This window comes from Taudactylus pleione, unplaced genomic scaffold (genome assembly GCF_031769625.1).
Source record: "Taudactylus pleione unplaced genomic scaffold, aTauple2 ptg000066l, whole genome shotgun sequence".
Classification (NCBI taxonomy): Eukaryota; Metazoa; Chordata; class Amphibia; order Anura; family Myobatrachidae; genus Taudactylus; species Taudactylus pleione.
This window is the reverse complement of record NW_028284468.1, coordinates 6,784,462-6,793,952: the sequence shown is the minus strand read 5'-3', so window position 1 is coordinate 6,793,952 and position 9,491 is coordinate 6,784,462. Positions and strand designations below refer to the sequence as shown.

At 43.1% G+C, this 9,491-nt stretch overlaps 1 long non-coding RNA gene across 1 annotated transcript; it reads left to right on the top strand.

Moving 5' to 3' along the window:
* Positions 1–6,681: 6,681 nt before the first annotated feature.
* Positions 6,682–9,008, top strand: LOC148534407 (uncharacterized). The gene is made up of 3 exons (XR_015877642.1): positions 6,682–7,454; positions 8,308–8,387; positions 8,476–9,008. It is a non-coding gene; the product is annotated as an uncharacterized LOC148534407 (long non-coding RNA).
* The last annotated feature ends 483 nt before the right edge of the window (positions 9,009–9,491 follow it).

Below are 9,491 nucleotides of genomic sequence, written 5' to 3'. Positions count from 1 at the left end.
GCCCAGGGGCACATAACAGACAGTCCCGGCCTTGCTCATTGCCATAGACATACCTCACAAAGCCAGCATAACAATGCCTGTGGTCGTTGTTTTTGCTTGTATGAATCCCCTATACCTTTAAGGGGACGTAATAATTATATACAATTTTGAAAGGACATATAGATGTATAAATCTCTTTCTTCCTACGTAAACTAAGGGCATTCTGATTCCTACAAGCTTCTTTGTTTAAAATCTTTTCCTTAATAATTTAAGACCAGGACCTGTACATCTTTGTACGTGATCATTTCTGCTCTCTTTTAGATTCAGTAGAGAAGGAATAAGTTAATTTCATAGAGAAATATCATAAATTTTAACGATGTGTAATCTAATTGGTCTATGTAGCGGATTGTATTTAAAAGATATTTCGCCAATTCAAATATTTACTGTTTTGCAGTGATTAAAAGAAAACAGGTTATTATCGGCACAATTCCCACGGCCTAAGCTACACCAACAGCTGAACAGAGGCACTTTAGTAAAGTGTTACATAATATACTATAAATACAATTAATATGTAGGAATATGGATATTTTCTATATAAACATTGGCTAATTGCACATATTTGTGTAACACTAAGATATTGCATGGTGATGATTCCTAAGCAGTAAATTAACGATTGTACTAGTCTAAAGCTGAACACAATAATCTAATATAAGTAATTATTCTTTGTCTGTACTTTTGGTTCTTGGGTAGAACTCAGTGTAATAGGGCAGCTTGTGCCAGAAGCGCCCAAAGGTGTACATTGTCTGACAATAATTTATAATTTAACCATTTATATGTATAATTTAGTAATGTGTAATATATTGGGGTATATACAATTACCCGCGGGACTTCTCCCGCGAGTAATTGGGGCTCGAAAGTCCCGCGGTGCGGGGTTAAGCTATTCAATGAAATAGCTTTTTCCTCGCGCCGGTAAATGTGCCCTCGCTCGCGGGAACACAGTTTCCGCGAGAAGTGCAGAAACAGTGTGTTTTTCTGACGCGCGCGAGGCCGACAAGGGCGGCTTCGTGCAGCTGTTACCTCGCACCTACATGAGGTGCGAAGTAAAGCACGACAGCGGGGGACTCGTGCGCGGGGTCTCGTCCCCATTAATTGACTCACCACCAGCGCAACAATTAGTCGCGGGGTAAACCCTGCGGCTAATTGTATATACCCCATAGTATCTTTCCTGAGCTGATTAATCAGAATATGAATCTGTAGTTTTATACTGCTGACTACTGCGCATTTCCCTATATCTCTATCTCACATCCTTAACTGAAAGTAACAACTCCATGAGACAACAATGGCAGTGACATGTCCAAGGGTCACGCATAATTCGCAGTGCGCATGCGCAAGCCATTCGTTGCGATCTGATTTTGGTTGCTCATAAGCCACTATCAGGTCGTTGCTTTGAGTGACAGATAGTGCCGTTTGTGGGTAGTAATAGAGGAAGGTGCTTGTGAACGGGGGAGTGGATTTGCGAAAGCAGGCGTGTCAGGCCACCAAAACGCTGTTTAAAGGGCGTGCATAATTAGCAAAGTAGCGTCATTGTACACGTCACCTGCATGTATTTCAGCCAGCGCTGATCACTGTGCTTGCGGCAGGTTAAGGCAACCCCAAGGGTTGCGAGCAGCTCCGATGGCTCATGATGGTCCCGATTAATCCTACATTTCCCGGAGATGACGTGTGTTGCGAGTGGCAAGGGGGCGTCTTTATACACTTGCGAGCGCACTTTGCCATAGCTTGCTAAAACATAGTGGGCGTCCTTACGTGACGCAGTGCAAGCATTTGATTTAAATATCCGGCCCCTTTTTGCAAGCGAGCGACCGCAACTTGCAAGCGGGTCTGAATGAGCTCCTCTGTGTGAATGGGAGGTCTACAAATGGACTGGTCTAATGAAATGGAAGATCCATCCTCTCTCCCAGTGGTTCCCAAACTTTCTTGAATCACGGTGCCCTAGAGTAGCAGCATTCTTTTTATGGCACTCCTAAACTAAATGTAAGAAAACAAATATTAAACTAAGTAAATGATGCTTACCTGTCATCCTTAGGGTCAATTGTGGGTGGTGGACAGTGTTGTGCCTCTGCTTGTCCACATACTTTATGATTGGCAGCCACCAGCACTGGTTTTGCCCATCACATTGACCATAAATAATTTCATCTGGTCCTGGACCACCAACCCATGGCGCCCAGTTTGGGAACCACTGCTCTATCACTTCAGGGACTCTGTAAACTTGATACAGTAAGTGTAAAGGCATCTTCCACAGACAAATAAGACATCCTGGACATTACTAAAGCTAAGACTGTGCGGAGATGGCAGGTTCCGCATGGTTTATGTGTCCTCCCAATTTATCAAGTTATATTGGAGATATCTCCTGTGCTAGACAAACTAACATTGCAAGCCACAGTCAGCATTATTCTCAATGATGACTACAGTATGGGCAGATTACCAGGATTCAAACACTTAGCTTTTCAGAGCTTGACTCATTAACTAATGCAATCTTCAGATGGTGCAAGTCGCTCTAGCCCTATTAGCAGAGCATTGCAGTGTAGAGGGATCAGAAGATCCCGCTCTGGCAGGCTCTGTGCTCCATCAGAAGATCCCTCTCTGGCAGGCTCCGTACTCCATCAGAAGATCCCTCTCTGGCAGGCTCTGTGCACCATCAGAAGATCCCTCTCTGACAGGTTTAGTGCTCCATCAGAAGATCCCTCTCTGGCAGGCTCCATTCTCCATCAGAAGATCCCTCTCTGGCAGGCTCCATGCTCCATCAGAAGATCCCTCTCTGGCAGGCTCCATGCTCCTCTCCAGACTGAAACAACAAAATGTTGCAGTGTAACAACCAGCAGTAAATCTACTGTTTCCTGCATACGTCAATGCTCACCCTAATGGGCATCCACTAGACGATTTTATCCCTGTCCAACCTCTTAACGATTTTCCCTTGAAGTTTCCCTTGAATTATGATCTTCCACTCTGAACAATTTGCAAAAGATTTGCAAACGATTTGCAAAAGATCTAACAATAAACTATGTTGTTTTAATCTGTGATTGAGAGCTTTCAGCTATAGTGGTCAGACAGTGGTTCATCGTTTGATCGTTCAGCATGAACGATGTGTAAACGATGTGTAAACGATGTGTAAACGATTTGTAAGCAATCAAGTGAAATTGACCTGCATGTTCAGTCGATGGAGGAGACGATCAAACGACCAGCGGGAGCGCGCATCGTACATCGTTAGAAACAATTAGTGCACGATGTTCAAACGATTATCGAACGATTTTATCATTATCGTTCAATCGTTCAACTTTATCGTCTAGTGGATACCCCCCTTAAATGTTAGGGAGACTCATGAACTTTAGGGAGTCACCCTAACATCCAGTCAACTTCTGAGTGAAATGTGGGGCATGATGATGAGATTCTTATCAAACAGTGTCATAATGGCCCTTCCCCCTCTACATGATGCCGTAATCCGTGGCACTGCGTCAGAGGTGACAGGGCCATAATAAAGTGATTTACCTGCCCCTTTTCCGACTGTAGCCATCTGAACTTACCCCCAGTGATCTCTCCCAGATGGTAAAGATCAAACAATAGGTAGCATGCTTCACTGCCAACCTCTTTGCCGGGACAGGCTCCTATCGGAGCCACTGTCCTGGTAACAATTTTTTTTAAACTTTGAGACTAATAATAGTTTCTTATCATGGCAATAACGAAACTTTGTTTACGGTGCCCCACTGCCACCACGGATAATATACATATGCAGAATTGTAGGGAAAATGTAGAGAACGTCATTGTCTCTTTCTCTCTCTAAATTAATATTATTCATTAACATGGATTAGTGATACTCTTTCTAACTAAGACATACAAAATGTGAGATTCCAGCATCAGACTCATGAAGGTCATAATTGAAAGAGAAACGTCTTCGACCACCTAGATCCCCACCTATAGGCATAGGAAGAGCAGTGTTGTGTTACACAGCCACCTTGTCTTGGTAAGCCCAGTTCTGAATGCATTTATTTTGTTATTTCCTTTAACACCTCATTACTCATTTTCCAACACAAATTTTGATTCCCTGTATTTTGAAAACTGTTTATAGCACAATATAAATAAAACTCAACAGAACACTACATGAAAAGGAAAATAACAAAGGACCTTTTTTCTCTTTAGAAAGCTCAGAATACTTTTTATCTATAACACAAAATACAATAGGCATGTAAAAAAAAGATAAACCCTATATGATCATTTGCCATATCCACAGGTTGTAACGAAGTGTAGGCCATATAATCACCTCCGCCGACCTCTCCAAGAGATTTACAGGTAAATGATTCAGCAATTATCAAGAGATCAAAGTTTTGGGGCTAACACAGGATGATTGAGCTATGAGGCAGTAGTCCAAATTTCCCATGTACGTAGAATTATCCGCAGAACACACAGAAGGTATTGATCCTATTTCACTGTAGATACAACTCTGCTAATGGAAAGATGAGCTGCTAGCCAGAAAGAAGTGGAATCTTATTTTGCAGCTGAGATAATAAGACACATTTCCTCATTTGTTTCTTCAGACCCTTAATTGGGTTATTTAATAAAACTGGCCAGGTATCAAATGCACAGCTATAACACAATACTGCTTTTAGCAAAGATTCATCTTCCAGAAGCATGGGCCTTTGGGCAACTCCACCAAATATTTTACATATTACCAAATTCCCCACACCCACAAGATAGTCAACAGAGGGTTTTCCACATATTCAAATGAGGCCCCAGCTTCTTCCTAATTTACGTGTCAATGTTTCTTTTATTGGCCTTATGCACTGTGGATTCCCAGCTCTCTCAAGCTGGGTACACCCTGTTCGATGTGTGATCCACCAACGGTGCGATGCGATTCAACGATAAATCGTGTGTGCCGTACACACTGTTAGATCTGGTGTACGATGGCACAATGTGCCGTTACATGCTGCATGAACAGCAGATGGGACGGTGCAATGAACTACAGATCGGGCGTACACACTATACGATGTGTACGATTTATCGTACGTTACATTTTATAGTGTGTACGTTACCCAGCTTTATTCTGTTTCATGGTTAGCCAAACTTAAATAATGGCCCCAGCTCTGATTGAAAGCCAGGGAGTGGGTGAAGCGGGGTGGGTCATGAAAACATAACTTGATCGCGGCATTTGCCTGCAGCAACCACTTTCTGCATCCCATGAGCTCCTGTTTAGCACAGTGCAAGGTGCACATGTAGTAGTGCCAGCAGCACCTCTGAGACCAGACTAGAAAGAATTTCTAGGCAAGCCCTGTTATGCATCAATGTGCTCCATTAAAAATAACAAGTGCAATAGGGTGACGGATGGGACCTCCCTGAAGTATTACAGTTTTCCTCTTCCATTATTACTTCTAACTTTTAAAGCTGGTGGAAACTCTGGTCACCCTGAAGTCACATTTAATTGTCAGATTTGTTTGGTGTAACGTAGCACTTGTTTATCTTACATTAAAATTCCTACCGATGTGTTAATACAGATTGGTGTCTCTTACTGTGATTAAATGTATTGGTTAACTCAGTAGTTCCCAACATTTCTTGGTTCACAATGCCCTAGAGTATCAGCATTTTGTTCATGGCACCCTCAGGCTAAAAGTTTCAGCAGAAATGATTAAATTGTGTAAATTGTGCTTACCTGTCATCCTTAGGTTCTGTTATCTGGTAGTGGACAGGATTCCGCTTCTGTTTGTCCCCATGATTGGCAGCACCACCAGCACGGAATTTTCCTATCACATTGCCCATAAATAATTTGATTTGGTACTGGCCAATTACCAGTGGCACCCCTGCAAGTTCCCCATGGCATACAGTTTGGGATACATTGGTTTTGTAAACCTTAAAAGAGAACCATTTTCTATAATATACTATACGTTAGATCATACAATTCTAAATAGCTGGGTTTATTTTGTATGCCATATTTTATACAACCCTATTCATTTATATTTGAAGTGTTCATTGTAAGACTTGCAATAAAAAGACATAATTAAAAAAAAAAAAAATAGACATTGGTATAATGCCAACTGAATGGCACTTGGTGGGCAGTTTCTGTGATCAGAGTACACTGACATTTTTTTATCTGGATTTTTTGCAATTCCAAACTCCAGGATCAATCCAAAATTTTCACCAACTGAAATTATTATTGTAATAAAATGGAGGGAAGTCTGGATTACTATGGATAAGAGGAAGAAGGGAAAGGGTGGAGATTATGATTATTAAGATGTATTCTTCTCCACCCTTTCCCTTCTCCCTGTGCGCAGATCCTTATTATCAGGTGGTTTGAGTCTCTTTCTGATTAGTAGCTCCTCAAATTATCCACATAGCCCCCATTCCTCGTTCAATGTGGATCAGTCTTGAGTACTTGGATACAATTAGATTTGCCCACTACCTAAAAGTATTGATGTGGTCCCCAAACCAGACTTTAAATGAGGAGACGCATCTCTTTAAGTTTAATGGAAAAATCCACAGTTTTTATCAGAGATGCGTCTCCTCATTTGAAGTCTGGTTTGGAGATTCTAATTGTACGAGTGTGGATGGGGTGGGGGCTATATGGCTAATTTGAGGAGCCACTAATCAGAAAGAGACTCAAACCACCTGATAATAAGGATCAGCGCACAGGCATGGTGACAGGGGGGGGACTAGTGGCACAGCTGTCCAGGGCCTCAAGGCCTGCACTCCAGCAGGGTGCTGGCAATGGGATCCGTCCGATAACTCAGAGCTGCTGTAGCCTGTAGCTGCTTTACTGCACTGGCCAATAAAGTTATTTTCAGGTTATTGTGGCGCAGCGCACGTAATGTCACGACGTCACACAGAAACGCACCGCTGAAACAGCAGAAGAGCAGTGGCGAGCTGGCAGAAGAAGGTAAGTGTTTGGGCTGGAGGGTGACTGTGAAGACTGGAGGGACACAGGGGGCTGGAGTGACTGTGGCGGCTGGAGTGACTGTGGTGGCTGGAAAGAGTCACTGGGGGATGGAAAAAAGACATGGGGGCTAGAGACATACTGTGGGGGCTGGGGAGAGATTATGCGGGCTGGAGGGTCTTTGTGTTTGCTGGAGGGCCACTGGGGGCTGGAGAGAGACTGTGGGAGCTGGAGAGTGACTGTGGGGCTGGAAATAGACACTTGAGCTAGAAAGAGACACTGGGGGCTGGAGAGAGAGACTACTGTGTTTGCTGGAGGGCCACTGGGGACTGGAGAGACTGTGGGGACTGGAGAGAGACTGTGGGGACTGGAATGAGACTGGAGAGACACTGTGGGGCTGAAGAACCATTGCTATATGACAATGACATTGGTTATATTCCTATGCAAACAGACATCTTCCAGACTACGTGATCTCTAATGTGAATACTGACTGAAGTCACCATCTACCCAGGGTGGAACAATTCCTTCAGATTCCCCATTGCCGAGAAACCAAATATAGGTAAGGAAGACTCTCAAATGACTGGCCTGTATCTGCCAGGGACTCGGGGATGGGAGGCCCCTAAAAAATTAGGTGTAAAGGGCCCCATGATTTCTGTTGCGGATCCTGTCTGCGTAAACTATCCCTTTTCACAGTAGGCGGCTGACCGCCGGAAACAAGCTACACAGATATAGTATTTTATCATAAGATAGTCATGCAGATGGCGGCTATGTACCCGTAATCCAACTTGCCATCATATGTTTCTGCACCTAGGCAAATCCCTCATCCCTGTCTGTTTTTATAATGCCTTTATATCTGTCCTCTTGTGCCAATGGAAATAGATCTCAATTTCCATTGGATGTAAACGTCCCATATTAGACTTCACCTCTATTCAGTACCTGATGAGCTAACCTTATACTACAAATAGAAATAGGGTGTACAGAATATACAAGGACTGTTTTAGGCCATATGGTGCCCAGTGCAGTACTGATATGGGTAAGCTAAGTGCCAGTTATGATAAAACTAGGGGGTCTAGTTACTAAGCAGTGTTATGAGACAGAGTGAAAAGTGATAAGAAAGTGATAAGGTGCCAGCCAATCAGCTCCCAACTGTCATTTTTCAAACACAGCCTTGATGACAGTTGGGAGCTGATTGGCTGGTACATTATCACAGACATCACTTTTCACTCTGTCTCATAACACTGCTTAGTAACTAGACCCCTAAGTAACGGAGACAAGTATGATAGGACAATGTTCAGCCCTAATAGGACTGTATGCATGTGTTGCCTGTGCCTATGAATAATGATGACACGTGATACATGCTTGTGCAGTTAGTTACCAGGCCAGCTATCACACACTTTCTAATATGTTTACAGGATGGACGTGTTCTATAGTATCAGGGCTGCAGTCTGCATGACATTTCCAAGAGAAGACACTGCCCAGTACACGCTGACAGGTTAATCTCTTATTCCACTTATTGCTGTAAAGCTAGCTTGTTCCTATGTAAAAAAAAATGCATTATTTTGTGTCTTCCACTCTTCCAGTAAGTCTCTCGGGTACCGAGCCCATTAATCAGCTTTTCCAGAAATCTTCTTTACTGCAGACACATCACAGGACTCCTAAGAAGCAGTGCAATGTATCTCATCCTTGTTACCTTCATATCATTGTACAGAAGAACAGGAGCTTCACAAGGAGAAGAATGCAACAACAACAACAAGAAAAAACATAATAGCTACAGTATGTCTCCATAATGTATGTCTCAGCTCTTACCGTCAGCTTGTTTCAGTTATGCTGGCCATACACGATGCGATGCACTGTGTAGTGCGACTGCTGATTCGTCAGCAGACGGATCGTGCTGTCACTGCCGGCATTCGTGCGGTCCCCGCAGACCGCACGATATGCCGGCTCCCCTCTCCACCATTTCAATGGGATCGTACACCGCTGCGGGAGCGCGCAGCACGATATCAGGTATGATATTCGTCGGATCGGCACGTATATCGTGCTGTGTATGGCCACCTTAAGTCACACCTGCAAATGTCTGTTCTAAAGTTCACAATAGGTCCGTTCTCATGCAATTACAAAGATCATATATTATCACATATCATTATTTGCAATAAATATATTATTTTAATTCATCAGTTATTTTGTAGCAAGTACTGTATTCATGTAGTGTTGATGAAAGCAGCTATTTTACATAATCATCAGTGTAGGGATGGGCATAGCAGATCGATCCCTCAGAAAGATCGATCTTCATACTCAATACAATGTGATTTTTGGGTCGTGGAGACACAATGGGCTAAATGTAATAGATTGCGGGAATACTGCCAGTGCGCCTGTATTTTTAATGCAACAAGCATGTTAAAGGCTAACCCAGCTTGGTGTAGCCTTTAACATGCTTGCTGCTTTTTTTTTTTGCCTACTCGCATGTATTCCCACATCCGCGCCGGCTCGCACTTTATTACATTTAGCCCGAGGTATTAACAGAATCAATCCAAAAATCCAGATGCTGGCATGGATTTTCTTACCTGTTCCCCAAAGTCTCTTCCGCCTCTGCACATGT